Here is a 21,142-nt window from a genome sequence, read left to right on the forward strand (position 1 = left end):
AATTTTATTAGTTCTTTAATACTTTTCTTCTAGTACCTCTTTAGTAAACTTCTATTATTCATCTCCAGGACCCATCCTTTAATTTTTTGTCTACTTTTAGCCATTTTGAGTCTTATATTTTCTGCAAGCTTCTATTGAATTTACCATGTAACCTGCTAAAGTACTTTTTATTCCTCCTGTCATATTTTAGAATTTCAAAAGCATTTTCATATCTGAATGTTATATTTGTAGCACCATAAATTCACAATTCATTGCTGCCTCCCATCTCCTAGGAGATATTGATTATAGTGGTGGTTATTTTGAGATTTCTCTCCTACTTTCTGTGTTGTTTTTGTTTTTCCTGAAATAATTTCTATTTTATGGTTTTGGTTTCTATATTTCATAAAAACTTTTCTTAAAAGTTTTTTGCTCTTATTTTTTCATTTACATTTAAGAAGGAGAACTACAATTTAATTGAAAGTTCAGTTCTTGGATGGAGTATATTGGAAGTCAGGCTTTAAAACAAATCAATAAGACAGTGAACCAGATTTCTCAATAAGCAACAGACCAATTTCTCTACACATGGATACAATAATCTCCCGCATGGTAGGAGGACTGGGCATGAATTTCCATGTCAGCATTATGGGATCTACCGACGTGCAGAGGTAGTCTCTTTGGTGAACATGTAGACTTTCTTATTCTGAAGCTGTGTTTACGCCGGCATCTCACAAGCATTGTCAGTGTGCAAACCTTAGAAAATACACTTCTAGCTTCTATTAGAAGGTCAGCACTCTTCTTTGTCCATTTGGAAGGACATTTGTTCATTTAACACATATTCATTTGATTCTGATTACATGCCAAACACTGTTACAAGTAATTGAGATATATCAATAAAAATAACAGACAAAGATCCCTACCCTAATGCTGCTTACATTCTAGAGATGAATCAAATTTTGAACCAGTCTTTATGGTTTTGGCCTTACCCCAAAGCCCACTTTTGGAGACTTCTTTCCAAGTCATGATCCTTTAGGGAGGTTCTACATTGTAAATCCATTAACTTTCCTCCCTGCAGGCTTAAGCGTCCGCTTGCTTTCTCTTGTCAGCCAAGATAGGTCACATTCTCTATTTTCGCCTTCATGATTTTGCTGAAATTCTTGTTAATATCATCTATAAAAACTTCAATGTTGTTTTATTTTTTAATTAAAATATGTTAAAATATTATTTAAACTAACAATATATATACAGTGTAACATTTGTACATGTACATCTCATGAATCTTTGTTTATATCCTTTAAAAATTGTTAATGTTTTTTTAAATTTATTTTTGAGAGAGAGAGAGAAAGAGACAAAGTATGAATAGGGGAAGGGCAGAGAGAAGGAGATACAGAATACAAAGCAGAATCCAGGCTCTGAGCTGTTAGCACAGAGACCAATGTGGGGTTCTAACTCATGAACCAGAGATCATGACCTGAGCTAAAGTCAGATGCTTAGCCAACTGAGTCACCCAGGCACCCTTATTTATACACTTTAAATATTATATGTAGTTTCAGTTTTCACATGGATGATAGATAATTGTTCCATAGTTAAGTAATGACTTTTTCAAAGGACTAATTGAAAATTTTCTAGATATTCAATGCTGATAATTTTAAGAACCAAGTTTTAATTTCAGTATATGATTATATAATGGAACTTCTCAGTAGAAAGATAAATCCTAAGCAAGATTGATTTGAATTAGTTTTCAAAAGAAAAGGGTGGAGGCAATCTTACACTGTGATCTCATTTAGATTACAAATTCAGAGTTCATTTTCAGATTGATGATACCAGTTGCAACATTAATAACTTCACAAATTGGGTAACATAGATTTCTCTGTCCATGAATGGTTTTGTCAGTAGTTGTTTTATTTTTTCTAAAGTGCATTTTCACTGTAATATATTCTTCAGAATGAACAATTTTGGCTTAATAAAAGGAATGGTGACATTTCTGCCCTCTCAGGACTAAAGTAACCATCTCATCTTAAAGAAAATACTTTTTCCACTACATCCAGATGCTCTGAATTGCTAGCATAGTAAATAGATAGTTATTGTCACAAAATATTCTCCAACTTTTGCAGTCATTTATAAACATTAAATCCTTAATAGAAATTATATTATGATCAATATCTAAAATTAATAAAATTATAAGGAAAATATTCGCTAAGGTAGGCAGGAGATTAGACACTTGTTCAAAAATTTCCTCCCTCCTCTCTCATTTCCAGGGAATGAGTATACTTGTCCGTTCTTTGACTTTGGATTAACAATGTGACCTGTCTAGGCCAACTGGATATTAGAATATGTCAAGCAAGCATTTGGAATTCATTTGTGCAATTTACTTCCCCTGTAGTATGTCTGTCATTGCCATGAGGAGATATTGCCCTAGGTGTCTGCTGATGCCTCGGTCTACACCCTACAATGAAAATGTGTAGGGCACATTCTTCAGTGTAAAACATTGTCGATGTGGTATCACATCTTGAAGCAGAACTATACCAGTACCAATAGGCCCACAGTCTTCGGTATAAACAAATCCTTGCATTTCATCCTACTAAGACTTTAAGATATTTGTTATCAGCTTGAAACAAAGATGGGGTGCTGCTATAACAAAAATGAAATATATGGCACTGGTTTTGAGATTGACCAGTGAGTGATAAGGACACTTCTGTGTGAAGCAGGATAACATGACAAGGAAATTGTTAAGAAAAATTACGACCTGAATTGTAATATAGTGGTGAAATATTTGGCAAACCACAGCCTGCTGCACCTTCTGAGATGGTACCTTTTGAGCTTGTAGACTTGGACATGATGATTTATAGACAGAATATTGGAAAGAATGTGTACTGGCTCTTATTATCTGTATTTTGATACGGTATTACCTAAAATATTGACAGCAGAATTAAGTGTAAATACAGTAAGTACCTACATTCTAGCAATTTTTTTAGTTGGGAATAGAAGATTCTAATCTCTTATATCTTGAATGAGTAGAAAATTCTCAAAATAAAGGCAAAGGGACAAAATCTTAGGACAGACTATATTCAGGATGCTATCAATAAAGCATGGACTCAAAGTTAAAAAAAAAATTCAAAGCGTGGCTCTGATATCCTTTATGAAGATCTAAAAGTAAAAAGCTGGTATCTACTGGACTCTTTCTGCTATGAGAAAAGACTCCTATAAAGAAGTATCAATAAAAGAAGGGGGCATATGATGTCTCAAAAATAATTGATAACGTAAGGTATGGCACATAGACTTGGTGGGAATACCTATATTGAAGACCCACATAACTTTGACAAAGCTGCATTAGAAAAAGTTTCGTTAGCCTGGAATAAATCAGAATGACATGTATTTGCTATAGGGAAAGATTTCTAAGCCTAGAACATTCTATGGGAAAGAAACAGGCTTAGAAACCTGCTCAGCATCATAAATAAAAGGTAAATATTTAAATACTTTTTTAGAAATGGCCAAGGAGGAAGATGAAAAAGAAAAGAGTTGTCAGAGGTCAAAGCAAGAGCCATGGAGAATAATGGGCTGTTGGGTCACTTCCACAAACCAAACCAGGATAGATGGACCTAGCAACATATGCTCAATGTGACTTCAGAATTGCCACAGATCATTCTTTTCTTTGTATTTCCCACTTTTCTAATGTTCTCATATTTCTCTTATTCTATGAAGGTATTACCAGTTTATATTGAATTTGTGGGAGAGCCCATATAACAGATAACTTTTTTTGAGGATCTGAGGCCTCCACATCAAAAAGCAACTCTTAGAATTGATGGAAATACAAGATTCTAGAATTCAAGTCATAGCCAGCATTGGCTGAGATTTGGGGCATCTTGGGATTGGAGTGGTATGATTTTCACATTAAATGGACATGAGTATTTATGAAGGTTGTTAAATTACATTATCGTTGAAAACTGTTCATTCTCTCCCATCTCCTTAACTTCATGGGAGGACTATGTTTCCCTTTCCTTTGAATTTGAACTCAGCATATGCCTCGATTAGCTAAGGAAATGTTAGCAGAAAAGAAAGGGTTGAAGATTTGAAATACACCTTAGAGTTGTGATTTCTTGTCTTATGTGACTGCCATTATCATGAGAACTTCTGGAGACAGGATGCCACCTCAGCTGGGGTCCTGGGAACAAACACTTCCAGAATAGGAATTCCCAGCCACGAATCCTCAGACACATTGAGTATCCATGAGCAAAATAAATGCTTCTGGCATTCCATTAAGATGCTATAAATGTTGGCCATATGGCAATAGTTTAAAAAATGCAAGGCAACAGGAGTGAATGACATCAGCAAGGTGTCAGTATAGAAGTTTCCAGTGCTCGTTCTCTCACAGAAATATCAGTTGGAACAACTACCCATGCATGAAAATGCCTTCACAAGATGTAAGGATTCCCTGTAAGAAATTACAGCACCTGAGTGGAGCAAAAAAATAAGAAAAGACATAAGAAAAAACACAGTGAGGAAGGTAGGAAAGACACTTTAACATCGCACCATACACCCTTCACCCAAGTCCAGGCCGCAAAGCACAAGGAGACACCCTCACCTACAGGGAAATGAAGTGAGAGACCTACGTCACACTGGACCTCAGCACCAAGCCTCCACCCAGAGCTAGGCCAGTCCCCACAGACCCAGCCTCCAGGCCAGCTCCCGTGGTTCCAGGAACCTCATGGTTTATACCTTAATTATACATAATTTCTATTTAAAAATATGTCAATAAATAAAAAATGACTGGCTGTATGTCAAAATACTCATGATGCCCACGTTTAGGTATGAGAGCACGAGTGATTTTTGTTTCCTTAATATATTTTTACATATTTTTTTACGCAGTATTTAGTGTTTCCATAACATTTAAAGTCTAAGAATTCTTGCGGTGCCTGGGTGGCTCAGTCAATAAGTGTCCGAGGTTGATTTTGGCTCAGTTCATGATCTCATGCTTCATGGGATCCAGCCTGGCCTTGGGCAGGCTCTGCTCTGACAGTGCGTAGGCTGCTTGGGATTCTCTCTCTCTCTCTCTCTCTCTCTCTCTCAAAATAAATAAATAAACTTTATATATATATATATATATATATATATATATATATGAATGCTCATGCAAATCATCTTATTTCTTGTATATGTGCTCAAATATCCAACAGGTGCATTTAATTGGTGATGCATCTTTTAAAATAGATCACATACTATGACTAAGATGAATCAATGTTGTTTCACACTTTTAATGATTTCATAAGGTAAACATTCATTTACCGATCTGAAAAATCACTAAAACATAAGATATATGTATTATATATTCATAGATATCAGTGATCATAAAATCCTATGATCTGACAATTTTTATTTCCTTAATGCTATTCTCTAAAGTAATCTGCTGCCCGTTATAGTCTCAGATTTTTTTTTTAATTTTATTGTGGCTATAGACTCCAAAATACATTAATTTAAAATATTTTTGAGAATGTTTTAAACATTCAAATGAAGCATGCTCTAAGCAGTGTAAAAAATGTGATTGTGCTAAGAAAAGGAGTCCCCCCCGGGGCGCCTGGGTGGCTCAGTTGGATAAGCAACCGACTTCAGCTCAGGTCATGATCTCGCAGTTTTGTGAGTTCCAGCCCCATGTCAGGCTCTGTGCTGACAGCTCAGAGCCTGGAACCTGATTGGGATTCGGTGTTTCCCTCTCTCTCTCTGCCCCTCCCCTGTTCATGCTTGCACTCTCTCTCTCTCTCTCTCTCTGTTTCAAAAGTAAACAAACATTACAAAAATTAAAAAAAAGAGGAGTCCCCCCGAAATCGCAAACCAGGTAATGTGTTAAACACTGATGCTTCTCACAGAGTAGTTTGGGAAATCTATCTTCCAGATATATGATGAGATGTCACTTTAGACTCCCCGAAATTGGGTGGAGCCATGCAAATAGTTGTAGCTGGAGAGTTTTAAGCTCAGTGAGATGTATCATTACTGGGGAGATCAATGTGTGCTCTACATACGTGTATGTTCTACATACATGCTAGTCTGTTATGACTGCATAACTTAGCTTGCTCTGATTTATACCCCCTTTTTTGCTGACAAAAAATTGGTAAGAAGGAAACTAGCAGATGTCCAAATTTATGGAGTAGTATAAAATACAGCACACCTACAAAGAAATAACAAGTTTGAAAGCACCGTTCAGTTAAACACAGTAAAATTAACTGGTCTACCCATTTTTAGCTTTTAAATCCCAGCTGTTACATCTGTTCCTCAGAGAAAGGTTTTCTGACAGCCCAAACCCATTCAGACCAAGTTATTCCTCACCTTTCCCATCATAATAATGTTCACACTCCATTGTAAGTTTCATTTTATTATTTTTCTTTCATACCGTAATATCTACAGGGACCAGGACCAATTCTGTTTATTCACACGTGTATCCCAAGTACCTGTAAATTACTAGCACGTAATGCATTATTTATTTATTTATCTATTTATTCATATTTATATAAGTACTAAAATTAGTAAGTTAGTACTAAACTGTTGAATGATTTTTAGCCAGAATTTTATTGGAACACAGGTATATTAATTGCGTTCCATATCATCGATGGTTGCTTTCGCCTGACAAATACAGCATTGAGTAGTTGTGACAGAGACTGTATGGCTTTGAAAAGCCCAAAACATTTCTTAAATCTGGCTCTTTACAGAAAAGGTTAGCTGAGCTCTGCTGTAAACAAGCTGCAATATGTAAAGTCAGAAGGATGAGCCAGGTCAAATTCATGGGGGAAGATTGAGAGTAAAAACCTGAGAGACCAGGTTAAAGCAGCATTTGAAAAAGTCTTAACAAATGGATGTTAATCTGTAATTTAGGAAAAGATACAGATAGTGACAAACATGGTCAGAATAAAGAAGACACAAAACTAGCACAATATAATTGCCCTAACAGGCTTTGGAAAAGTGAATTTATGGTGCATAGATAAGAAAGACTGATTTAAAGGGCAGAAGTGATGTGGAAATAATAGTATATTTGTCTCTGGCTTTGGATGAAAATAATTTTTTAAACAGCCTTACGTATTGATGATCCTTGTAGTATCTAAAATATATACCTCCTGTCTCTTAACCTCAATACCTCTGATCTTCATTATTTCCTCTTTTGTTCTACCAAACATGTGGAGTGTGCGTGTGTTAGAGAGAGAGGGAGATATGTTATATTCACATACAGTGTTGTTTTCGTTTTAATATTGAGTGTCTCGTGTTTGCTTTCATAAATTAACCCTTCCACGTTTAACTACTCATTTGACAGGAGGCACAGGTAACAATACCAATATGAAAAGAGAAGGTGGAAACCAATATGTGCTGACAAGATTTATAATTCATCCAGATACGCATATTCTCTTCTACTTTAGAAGATATGCTAAGACCACCTGTCTGAATCCTGCAAGTTAACAGCTTTCCATAAATACAGTTTTACAAATGCTATGGGACATTTTCCTAGTCCTTTTGTGCTGATGAACTGGAAATCTAAGGCATGTTTTTTTCTTTTTCCAGAGAAGCAACAGACTTTTGGGGGGGGTGGTGAATTTGTTAACTGGAAGGTTTTGCTAATTCCATCACACTAAGAAACATCTATTATACACATCAAGGACTTCACTGTTAACGTTGGAAACAGACATGGAAATAAATACAAGTAACGTATCTGGTGATGGTGCAAGTAATAAGGCACAGAAAAGAGACCGAAAAGAGACTGAGTGAGCTCTATTAAAAGAGCCAGTAGAGCTAGGATTGAAGAAAGAGTGTAGAAGGTTAGGTCAGCCTTCCGAAAAGAGGTACAAATCCAACATCTGGGACTAGTCAACCCGTAGTCAATCTTGAATTCTCCTGAGGGCTTAGAGTTGATTTCTAAACTATATATTCAGAATTTCTTTTCATAAATGTACTATGTGCTTCCACTCCAAGTTGGGTGTAAACAAACCTAATAATCCCACATGATTGAAGGTTTTGAGTTTATATTCAGTTTTTCAAACTCAAAGGAGAGAGGAGATGCCTCTATTCACCTGGGTTTCAAATCACTGTTCTCTGAAGCAAGATTGACTGAGGGTTCAACTGATCTTCTTGACATCTCCCAAAGACATAGTTTAAAGATTTTATAATATGAGATATATTAACAACATAAAATAATCATTATCAAGTTATTTTACATGTTTATTTCCAACTCTCAAATCAGGATGTTAGGAAGGAGAAAATATAATTTACTTCTTTCTCAAAATTAGGAAATGTTTTGCTTTTAATCAATCCAAACTTTTTCATTTTTGCTAGAAATGCTTCAAAAGGAAAGGAAAGGTCTTGGGGAATACAGCTAAACTAAGTATTATAGCATGTTTTCTCAATACAGGGATGGCTAGGAATGCTTTAATCAATTTGCAATTTCAGGCAATATGAATTTGTTTCAAATACCCTGAATAATGTCAGGCTGGTTAGGTTGAAAGACAGTCAGACTCTGAAGACTTTCTCTAATGATTTTATCAGAAAACATAAGCTGGTTTAATTGTGGTTGTTTTTTTTTTTTTTTTTTTTTTATTTATTTTTTTTTTTTTTATTTTTGAGACAGAGAGAGACAGAGCATGAACGGGGGAGGGGCAGAGAGAGAGGGAGACACAGAATCGGAAACAGGCTCCAGGCTCCGAGCCATCAGCCCAGAGCCTGACGCGGGGCTCGAACTCACGGACCGTGAGATCGTGACCTGGCTGAAGTCGGACGCTTAACCGACTGCGCCACCCAGGCGCCCCGGTTTAATTGTGTTTTAAATGCGATGACTGCTAATAGGACCTTGGGGACTCCCTCCAGGGGAAAATTTTCATTCAAAATACATATGTAATTTGGAAATGTTGTTTATATTATTTCTTCATTTAAAAGTTAAAGAAATATTGAATTCAGATAAGTGACAGGATGTGTTTTTTGAAATGCATCTAATTTTAAGCGTGCTTAATAACTATTGCAGAATTATCAAGTATGATGTTTTAGTGTATAAAACTTATTCTCTGTTCCCATAAGTGAAATTGTAGAAAATGTGAAGGGCAGGTAAAATCAAAATTTATTTCCTATTGGATAAATGGTGGCCCAATTGAAAATTTTAAATATTTGTATTATCTTATTGTTGCTGGGAGAAAAAAGGAAAATGCATTTAAGAGAAGTGAGAACAGAAGATGTGAATGGCAGAGCTATAGTGATGTTTTTAAGTCCAACCTTCAAAAAAAAATTGAATGCAGTAAAAACAAAAAGGCTATGTCCAAAACAGCTCAGTTATTGACTGAATCCTACCCAGCAGGAAGGGCTCATGCAGCGTAGGAAAGTGATGGGTCCAAGCCCTATGTCTTGGTAGATACATTTTTGTGGGGTTTCTCATAAGAATTATCCTATGGAGAGTGCTTATAAAGCTTTGAGCTTTCACTTGAACTTTATAATGTTGCAGCCCAGGGAGAAGAAAGGAAGAATTCTCTATACACATGAAGATTATTTCATTTGCTAAGGTATTTAGTTATTTTTTAAAAAATTTTAATGTCTATTTTTTTGAGAGAGAGAGAGAGAGACAGAGCGTGAGCGAGGGAGGGCAGAGAGAAGGAGACACAGAATCCAAAGTAGGCTCCAGGCTCTGAGCTGTCTGCATCGAGCCTGACGTGAAGCTCGAATTCACAAACCATGAGATTATGACTTCAGTCAAAGTCTGATGCTTAACCAGCTGAGTCACCCAGACACCCCCATTTGCTAAGATATTTAAAGCCAAGGTTACACAAAGTGTTTTTTTTTTTAATTTTTAATGTTTCTATTTTTGTTCCTATTGTCCATCAGAAGCTTCTGATGAAAGATAGGGTCAAACTCTTTAGATCTCATATATGATATTATGATTCAATCTGAATTTATACCGTCAATATTAACTGAAGCCAATTATGTGTCAGGTTCCATATATAATGATAGAAGAATTAAAACAATGATCGTATTTAAGAAGTTTCTAGTCTACCGCATTGAGTTGTATGTCTACCAATCGTTCATTTTTAAATTTACCTCAGTTTTCTTATTCCTAAGATATGTAGTTTGGAATAATAAATTTAAAGCACTCATCCAAACATTAAACTTAATTATTTGAATGCAACTGAAAATTCCCTCATTCTCATCTTGAAGAGGAAAAGGATTAAAAAAAAAAAAAGAACACTTGCCCCCTTTAAAGAGAAAATATGGCACAAGCATATACAAATTATGACTCTAAATGATGTAGTTTTATAAATCTTTATTACTATGTAGTAGCAATGGAATTTTAATGGACTTTTCACACATGAAACATGAACATGGAAAAAATCAGAAGGCCGATTTCCATGACAATTTGCTCGCAGGCAGAACTGGAAATATTTATTAAGAAAGGCTCTATATACAAATATCAAATCATTATGTTGTACATTTGAAACTAACATAGTGTTATATATCAATTACACTTCAATGAAACTTTTTAAAACACTGCTAAACAATACTGCCCTTGCTAATGTATAATGACAGTTATATTGAAGTCACCACACTTATTGAGACTGTATTTATAGTTTAAAGAACCCATTTACACTAGCAGTTAGCTCACAGACTTATCCATGTATAAAATATCCCATAAGTGATTAAATCAATTAGGTGTATGGACAAATGGATTAGAAAAATACATTTTATATAGACTAAAATATATGATTCAAAGCAACATTTTATAGCTTCATTTGGAAATCTCTAGAAGCATTTTTTTCCCTACTAAGTAAATTTGAACTGTTAGGAAGTCCAGAGCTAGAGACGTGTTACGTTTTTTAAATGGCCTCTGTAAGATGACAAATTCTTTGTGCCTCTGTATCTGTTCAAAACCCTTAAGATCTTCTAGGAAATAGTTTGAAAAATAAGCTGAAAGTGTGTAGTTTAAAGTTAAAATATTGCCTGTTTCATTTTCTCACCTCAAGCCTAAAACATGTTGTATATGACATTGTATTGTTTCCCAGAGGAAGGGGGATCATTGTATATCCAAATATACAATGTTACATTTTGATTTGCTGGAGATCATGACATGAAAATCTTTAAGTGTATGCAGAATATCTTGCAAAGGAGGCTGTGTCTTGAAGACGTTTTTTCTCTTGTCATTCTAAACTCATATAGTAGCTGTGTTAGGTAGCACTGATGAGACAAGAGTCTAAAATTGGGCCAGCCACTGAAAGATTTATAATGTGAAGTTCTGAACACTTGGGGGTCACAAATTAATTGCTTTTCTAAAGACAACTTAATCATAAACAAAGTGGAACATTGTAATTTATCCTTCTGGATGACTGAGAGATTTAGGAGACACAAAAATTAGTAAAGATATTAGAGATTAAAAAAAACACATTTAGAAAGTTGAACTCCCATTTGGATCCTTCTACGGGGCAGCTGAAGATGCATTAACGTTTCCTTCTTCCTCTTTTCATCTTTCACAAGAAAGATTTTACTACATACGCATCAGGTATAACTTACTGCATAAAACATTGGCAAGATAATTATTTTCTGTAACATCAAAGTGTCATGATAAATAACAGCTACCAAGCAGTTTTCAATCTCCAAGTAAGTTTTGTAGAATTAATTCTTCAAAGTCAAACTGCTTTACTAAGTTGAGGATTTCCTTTTTATTTTAAATTTCAGTACTAAGAAGTCTCCTGTACCTTTTCTGGTCTTCTACCTTCACAGTACACCTGAAAGCCCTACCAATAAATTGATTTTCATTCTCATTCAAATGTAAGCATCAGGCTTCGGAAGTTGGATATATACATATTTTACCCAGTTTCAGGATTTAAATACAGTATGGGAATTTCAAAATATATTTCATACTTCACATCATTGTGTCCTTTGCTAAATTGTAAATAGAATTTACTCAGATAAAGCTTAATTTTATAAATTATACTAATATAAAGAAAATATTTATTTAGCTCTGATGATTTATGATAATGGATTCCCATTTTCATTTATCTTTGTCATAAATGTGATACTGAAACTCTTTATTTGTTTGCTGATTGCCTGCATCCATCTCAATTCTTTCTAATAAAAAAGTTTCTTATAAAACTCTTTTTATGGGATTATTCATCCTCCTACATGCGAAATAGATAGACTGATAAATAGACATATATTTATTCCAATTGTTTCCGCATAAATTCTGCATATATCTATATGATTAGATATAACATGCATCAATTTATCAAGCTCAAAATTATCTTTTGTGATGAGTATGTGATGAGTATATTCCATTCAATATGGCCCATGTGGTCAAGAGCCTTTTTATATTATGTTTTACTACAGAGGACAGAAGTGGGCTCAAATAAAGTTATATGGATTTTAGCTCATTATTAAATAAGTGCTCTTTAATAGTAAAACTCTCCCACAAAGCGGTGAACTGCTTCAAAAAATAAATGAAAGCCCATACACTGGAAATATTCAAGCAGAGGCCAATTGGCTCATGTAATAGGTTTTGCCAAAAAAAGAGAAAAAAAAAAAGAAAAACAAAAACAAAATTCATTACTGAACATGTGGTATCTTCCAAAATTAAACTGATAAGAACAGATACTACACTTATTCTTAGCCAAAAGGCAGAGAAGCGATATACCTTCCGAAATTAGTATCATGACATGTAGACCCTTCCCTACCAACATCTGTATCCCTTACCTCTCCTCTGCTAACCACTTGCCAAAATCCACTATGATTTTTATTACCTACTACAGTAAATAAATGTCAATAGAACAAAACCAATAGTTGAGACCCAGGAATTCTGATTCCAGCCCTGACTCACTATGTTTTTATAAAGTTAATTACTATTAATGCCATTTTTCTCACTTGAGAAAGGAAGACATCTCAAAGGTCAGACATATTTTATTACCTCACCATGCTTTGAAAACCTGATCTCTTCAGGTACTGGTCTTAGATCTAGATACAAAGCAGCGAACAATATAACTATGAACGTTACCCTCACTAGAATTAAATTATATTCGGGAAAGAATTACATAAATACACACGCACACACCCAATAATGTGTATCTTTCAAACTTCAGCCCAAATTGAAATAAGGGCTATGGAGTAGAATAACAAAAGGGATAGAAATAATTTTTGTTGGGTGAAAAGTGACTGCTTTTTTGAAGAATTGAATTTTAAGTTGAGATGTAAAACTGAGAAGAAATCGATCAGGGAAAAAAGAGAAGGAGAATGCCAAGCAGAGAAAATAGCATGTGTAAAGGTCCTGGGACAGAAACAAACCTGGGTTTTCTGAATAGCAGAAAGAAGACCAGAGTGTCTTAATCATGTAAGAGGAAGAGTGGGACAGGTAATATTGGTAAGGTTGACAGGGCAAAGTTATAGGCCATGATAAGGCATTCAGATTTTATTCTAAGAGGGGTAGAGGCCATTGAAGAGATTTATTGTGAGAACCAACACGTTCAAATTGATGTATATTATTATTTTTTAATTTCCTGCTCTGTATAGAGAACGGATAGAAGGATTGGCAAGAGGCCAAATAAGGAGATTAACTGGGAAATTATTGCTGTGACTGCTCAAGATATTATTCTGGTTTGAACTACATACAGTCCTAGAAGTATAAAGGGAGAAAAATAGGGAGGTATATTTTGGACGTTTCATGAAAAGAATTAGGATAATTATTTTGCTGGAGTGAGGTTGAGGTAAGTTTCAAGAAAACTGCTAAGTTTTCACTTGAGCGAGAGTTCCTCCAACTAAATGGGGCAAAGACTGAAAAGTTCAGTGTTAGGCAAGTTAAGTTTGAGATATCTGCAAATTTGACCAAGATGTGTAAATTGGCGTCCTAACTCCTCTGTCTAACTTCCCGTAATCAACACCTTACCCCACATCACCTATTCTCACATACTTCTTTTTGGCCTTCGCAGGTTCTCGAAGATCATCACGCTTTTAACTGTTCCTTGTAAATACCAAGCATCTCTACTGCTTTCAGGTTTTTACTTCTGTCATATCTATGTGGAATACTCTGGGTACTTCTCTTCCACATCCAGATTCTCACATGGATATTCTTTCCACTGTACAGATACTCTTTGAATCAAAAAGACTTATCGTTGGGGCACCTGCGTGGCTCAGTCAGTTAAGCTTCTGACTTCAGCTCAGGTCGCGATCTCATGGTTCTTCCTGAGTTCCAGCCCCATGTCAGACCGGCTGTTGTCAGCACAGAGCCTGCCTCAGATCCTCTGTCCCGCGCTCCCTGCCCCTCCCCCACTCATGCACTCTTTCTCAAAATAAATAAACAAACAAACATTAAAAAAGATTTATCTGTTCAGACAGCTGTGGGTTGAAGATTCAACTCTACTCATGTCATCAGCCAGTCACCAGCCATTGCATTGTATGGTTTGAGAAAGGTACTCCCTCTCCCACCATGGCGATCACTTCAGCCTAACAGTTGGGTGGGAACTGGATGATTTCTATATTAACGGTTACTCTCCAGGCCTTCAAAATTTGGTTTCTATTTGATGATCAGCATAGCTCAGAGATAACATTAATTCACAGATAGCCTACTTCTAGCTGAGAGCAGCTTTTCTGTTGAATTATTTTGTACAGTAGGTTGCCAAGAGTTACACATGTGAAGATTCTTCATAAATGCTTTTGATGATGAAAAGATCTAAACTCTATTTCAGGCAATGCCGAAATGTGTGCCATTTTCACAATAAGCTTGGTATTCAGCATTGGGGGAAAAAAAAAGTTCAAGCAAAGCAATTTTCTCACTTCACACTAGTTTTAAAACGGCCATGTCTAAGTTTTGGGAAATAAGCCTCTGTTGATGTCAGTGTATATTGAGCATACATTTTCTAGCCATGCGATGTGTTAAAGATTAAACAAACATGATAATTACGGCCCCCCAAAGCTTGGCATGACTTTTTCCTATGTACAGAAAAGGGAAGGTGGGAATTTTTCTTATGAAAGAGTAGGTCTGGATTACATCAGTTGTTTCATATCGTATGGCCATTAGCAGAGGTAACTTGCAATTTATTTTTCAGGTACTTTCTATGTTCACCTCTATAGGAGTCAACAGCTATTTATTGAGAAATGAATATCAGTAAATCTTTCTGTTATTATGGTAATATCAGCTCAAGTTAATTCCCTGCTGAGATGGAAAAATATGATTCAGACAATGAAAAACATATGTTTTGGAGAGACAGTGTGCCATCAAATTACATCAACAATATAAATGATTAAAATGTTTCTATAAACATCCTTTTGCTTGTCAGTAATGGATGAAACACACTTGCTCCCCATTGTTTTATTTATTTTTTTTTTACGAACAGCTGTTAACGTCATGAAGGAAACTTATTTTTACAATGTTATAATTAAAACCATGTATTATTACCTCTTTTGCCACATATGTTGAAGGAAACTCAATTATTTTGGTAGCTCAGCTTTTGAATGAGATTCTCTTAATAGACAAGTAGATCAGAATATAGACCGTTGTTCAGATACCTGTATTATCTGCTTATTTTGACTGAATACTGTAAGAAATCCTTTTAACCCTGATAGAATAAAAAAAAATTCAGAGCAGTGTCCTTCTGGCAGGTGAATTATAAAAAATAAAGTGTAAATAATCAGATCCTGTCTAGTTACACGGCTTACTGATTATGCCCATACAAATTTCTCTTCAAGTACAAAGACATTAAAGTTGTGTGTAATGCCTCTGCAATTCTCATCTTAATCAATATCTTCAAGGTAGTGCTCCTTTGAACTATTCTTACAGAATGAATTACTGATAGTTTAAATGTTACATTTACATTTATTATTCTCTGACATAACACGCAGAGCCACTGAAGATTAAAGTCGTAGTATTTGAAACTAGGATTTTGGAAAGAAAGTCTGAACTACGAAAAGGAGTTTCTCAAAAGTGAAAAAAAAAAGAGAAGAGTTAAATTTTATCTATTTACAGGCTATATATCCCATGATTTAGCAGGTACCATAGGCTTTTGTTTGTTAAACTACACTTTTCCATATTAATTGTAGTCAGTTTCTTGGTCATAAGAAAAAGAGAATGAAATGTTAACACTATATTTCAACAAAAAGTAACATGCAACAAGAAAAAAAAAGTCTTTGTAATCATTATCTCTGAGTTCTGTAGTCTTTCCTTGCCTATAATTCTCCTTCTCTGGCAAAACCAAAAATGTCCCAACAATTTAATGACTTGACTGAGAACTGAACTTTTTTATAAAATCCATACGTTTTGGAACAACTCCATTTCCCAAGATTTTGGTGCATCTGTATGCATTTGTTCAGTATAGCTCAGATGGGGTTCAGCAGTCATGAGAACTTATTCACAGAGACTAAATTAAAATCAATGAAAAAAATCATAAGTTAGAGTAGGGTCAACCTTGATGAATTACATTTGCATTGTAAGAAAATGGATTTAATCAAAGGCATAAGTACTGTGAACTAAGCATAAAACAACTTCAGAGATTAATATCGAGACTATTTTCATGAAAAATGTGGTAGTTTATGATATTGGGTAACCAAAAATAGATCCCATTTGTTCTGCTTGATTATTTTTCCATTTATAATGAAATAGGCTTGGTCTCCGTTATGATCCATTAATGATGGAAAAGCTGGATGTTGACTAGAAGATTAGTATTTCTCATCACATCAAGAACATATAGTTTCAATTGCATATAGTTTCCAACATTACATTGAAGTCAAATGTTGGTTGGAAAATCATATGCTTTGTGTCCTGCTATTAGAACTTTTGCAAAACCAGATCTTCCACAAATCCAGAAGTCTATATTTAAGTCTATTTTTCTGTAAAGAAACAATGGTACCTAGGTAAAAACACAGATATGGTCATATGCTATTTGCATGGTGTTGACTATAGTATTAGCTTCATTTAGCCTTTTCTCATTCACAAAATGAGAATAACAAAACAGATATATTAGTTTTGTTTAGGAGCTAGATGTTACAATATATATAAAGTCTCTAAAATACTTCATGTCAAAATTAACATTTTGTAAATGATAGATATTTTGTCATCAGTCTAAATCTTAAGTAAATCACATACAATTCCATAGGGTCACTTGATTAATCAAAATAATAATTTTCAATGTAAGGCAATAAATATAAATTGAACACTTACTATGTATACAGCAATTTTTATATGTTGTGGAGATGACTTAGACAATTAGTAAAATGTCACTCATATCCTTACAAAAATTTGAGAATAATGCAAATTTTGTAGTTGCCTTTCCAGAATGCATTTCACTTAAGAAAGTTAAAAAGCAGCTTCATTCACTTCCATTACCAGAGGAAAAAAATTAAGATACCAATCTCTGAAATGTCCTTGCTTTATGTCAGTACTCAATCCAGAGGCAATGCCTACTGTTTTGATATCTTATCAGATTCACCAAGCACAATCACATCTCCTACAATATTTTCTTCCCCATACTCGTTTACCATGACATCTCACAGTTCTTCATGGTGAATTACCTCCCTTGTGGCAGTCAGAAATACGCAGATTAATTTGAACTATGGGAATGAGCCAGCAATAAATGATGATTATGACTCCAAGATTGTATGCCTGAATGACCAAGAAGTCTGTGGCTCCTTTGTTTAACATAGAAGACATAGGGGCACCTGGGTAGCTCAGTCAGTTTAGTGTTCGACTCTTGATTTCAGCTCAGGTCATGATCTCACAGTTCATGAGTTTGAGCCCCTCGTTGGGCTTTGCATTTGGCTACACATGTGTCCCTGGAGATCTTTGGCTTGTGGGCATCAAGACGCCTTTATTTATTTGTATAGTATTGGAAAGATGGATAAAAATTTTCCATACCCAGATAAAGATTTGAAAGTTTGTCTAGGATAGGTAAAACTTTGATAAATTCAAATTTGAATAGAAGTGATACGCAACCCAGTTCTTCGCCAATCAGTGCGTTACATTTACCTTGAGACAGTGACTTGTTCAAAGATTTATACATGACTTAAACTAGTCTAATTGGAATGAAAAACAATCCCCTGATGGAGTCACTGTGAAAACCAGAGTTTTTCACCTTCTGAGTATTATGGGTTGTGTATATGACACTGGAATTGCTATAACCATTTTCCTGCCTTAGAAGAAGCCAGCTGGAATGAAAACAAGACAAGGAAACAAAACCCGAAAACAAAACCCCAAAATGAACAAGTTTACAACAGAAGGAACAACCGAGAGAATCACAGAGCAATGGAGCAAGAACTTTGATCTAACTCCTCTTAATATCTTCCCTACCTCTGAAAGCTGGAAATACATATGCCAATAAATCATTCTTATTTTTAAACCAGTTTGGGCTGATTTTTCTATTATTTGAAATTAAAACTATTCTAACTGGCATACGTGTATTACAATCTATAGAATGTTGGTATGCATTACAGAGGTAATATCTTCTGGGATTAATTTGAACTATGGGAATGAGTCAACAATAAATGATGATTATGACTCCAAGACTGTATGCCTGAAAGACTAAGAAGTTTGTGGCTCCTTTGTTTAACAAAGAAGACATAGAGGCATCTGGGTAGTTCAGTCAGTTTAGTGTTCGACTCTTGATTTCAGCTCAGGTCATGATCTCACATTTCATGAGTTTGAGCCCCCTCATTGGGCTTTGCACTGACAGTGTAGAGCCTGCTTGGGACTCTCTCTCTCTCCCTCTCTCTTTCTCTCTCACTCTCTCTCTCTGTCCCTCTCTCTGCCACACACCCTCCACATGTGCACACTATCTCAAAATAAATAAATAAACTAAAAAAAAAATAAAATAAAACAGAAGGCATAAACTTTCTATATCAATAGAGAAATAAAGAAAAGAAAATGTGAGTAATTAAGAGATACCTACCTATTGATGTTACATCTTTAGCTCAGAAGTGTGAGAAAGGCTAAGAACATTTTTTTTAATGCAGAGTGCCTGGACCTATACTAAGAGAATTTCTTTTGGTATTTGGGGGATAAGTCCCACATATCAAAATGTATTTAAAAGAAAAATAATAGAAAAGAAAGATGCAAAAAATATGAAAAATGATTCTGATATAGATCAAGATCTGTCAGAATATGGAAAAGATGGGCAGTTTAAAGATATAACAATTAGTGACTTGTTTTCAAGGACTGGGCTCAAGGTTCATAACGTGTTATTTATCTTAACACATCAAACTCTAATGTAATTAGCTATAGTCTCCCTTTTCAGATGGGCATGAAAGTGCATGACCTTTACATATCTTAATTTGTCCTAGCATATTCTGGAGTCATATTAGCATATGGATGCAAACAATGTTCAAATAAATCTACTTAAAATGATCCATTTCTTCAGATTAAGTTATTATATTAAGGCCGGACAAGTAAAAGAGTAAACTATTTGCACCAGAGTCAAGTTTCCAACATACAGTGTTTATGATCAGGTCTCATGGTGGAGCAGAACTTTCTGGAGCTTCACCACCTGATAACAAACATGGATATGATCCAGAAACATGCTTTGTTGAGTCTCTTGAACACTTGTGTGCTCCCCTTCAGGTTTTGCCTGACAGCTTTGAGCTGTCTATGGAAGCAAACCCCTGCTGCTATATATATATATATATATATATATATATATATAGCAATATTCTTCCAGATGTAGCCCCCTGACAGGGCTATATGAGCTGCAATGGCAACTCCTGTCCCAGATGTAAGGAGACTGTTTCCATCACTTCAAGGGCAAAGGAGGGGGTGGTGGATGCGTGTGGACATAACAGCTGCCAGCTGTTCCCCTTTCCTGCCTCTTGGTTCTTAGTGTTCCCGGGCTGGAAGCCCAATCCTCATGTTGGCCTGGTAACAGTTTGTGATGCCAATACTTTCTGCATGAATCCCCCCCTAGGCATGAACCAGGCACTGTAAGGAATGGACTGTGGTGTACTTGACTGCCCTATTGGGGGAGCTTTTTAATCCAGAGCATAAGGAAGGCCGTGTCCCTCAACAGTTGTGACACCACAAATGAGGCTTCAGTTTGTTCCAGTCAGAATCTGCTTCTGTTATTCAATTCGTCAGTCCATTGGCCAAGTCAGATGTTTCCAGAAGCCTCAGGCTTCCAAAGATAATTATATCATTTTTGATTGTGTTATCTACCAACATCTTATCTTATTTTGTTGGACACAGGATATCCTTATTAATTTGTACCAGAAAGTATATTTTAAATCTGTTTTTTTTTTTAATTCTGAGAGACTAACCATAAATGATTTACCATGCCTACTTCATGGTAGACACTCAATAACTGTTATATGGTATTATCATTTTTATGAAAGAGTACATGTGGAATAAGGGTAGAGGCCATACTCAAAGCAAGCTAATAACTCCCCCTGATTCTATTTTCCAGAGGTTCCACATTTTTTTGTCTCAATCATTATGTCTATACAGACATAAGTGTATATGGCCAGTAGTAAGACTCTTAAAATAATCTTTAGAATATAAAAGCATTCATAACATGAATATTTTATCATCTGGGCTTTCTAGATTTGCTGAGTCTCTGATTACAATATAAAATAACATAAGTATATAATATAATAATAATTTTATAAATAATATAAAAGATATTGTATTTTCTGACTTTTCACTTCTAGTGAATATAGAACACTACTCACCCCATGCTAGCTTTTCAAATTCTATAACCTTCCTCTTGAAATGAAGGCAGATGCCTGGATCCTAGTTCATTCATTAGCCTTGAGCCCTGACTGTGTCTTCACATTTTCAAGGGACTCCTGGGTTTCCCTAATTAAGCTGTTCTTGTCCATCCTCTTGACACTTTTTGGTCAGTCAACTCCACTACAAAATCTTCTAATAACCTTACAGACACTACATACTGGATTGACAGCGAGCAAAAAAGATCTTTTGCTTTGTTTTGTTATAAGTCAGTAAGTCTAAGAACTTAGAAACATTAAAGGATAACAAACAGTAGAAGGTAGAAACTTGGTGGCCACTTGCATAGATTTTGTGGTTATTGTCACAAAGAGATTTGAAGAAGGGAAGTAAGAATGAATGAGTGGCGGGGAGCCAAGATGGCGGAACAGCATGGATGTTTTTTGTGTGTCTCGCATCCATGAAATAGAGCCAGACCAACACTAAACCATCCTACACACCTAGAAAACTGATTGGAGGATTAACACAACAATCTGC

At 35.3% G+C, this 21,142-nt stretch overlaps 1 protein-coding gene and 1 pseudogene across 1 annotated transcript in view; both read right to left on the minus strand.

Moving 5' to 3' along the window:
- The window catches only part of LOC125911384 (uncharacterized), a 165,663-nt gene that overhangs the window by 58,444 nt on the left and 86,077 nt on the right, over positions 1 to 21,142 (minus strand).
- On the minus strand, positions 12,501 to 12,606 carry LOC125912034 (uncharacterized; annotated as a pseudogene).

This window comes from Panthera uncia (assembly GCF_023721935.1).
Source record: "Panthera uncia isolate 11264 chromosome C1 unlocalized genomic scaffold, Puncia_PCG_1.0 HiC_scaffold_3, whole genome shotgun sequence".
NCBI classification, from domain to species: domain Eukaryota; kingdom Metazoa; phylum Chordata; class Mammalia; order Carnivora; family Felidae; genus Panthera; species Panthera uncia.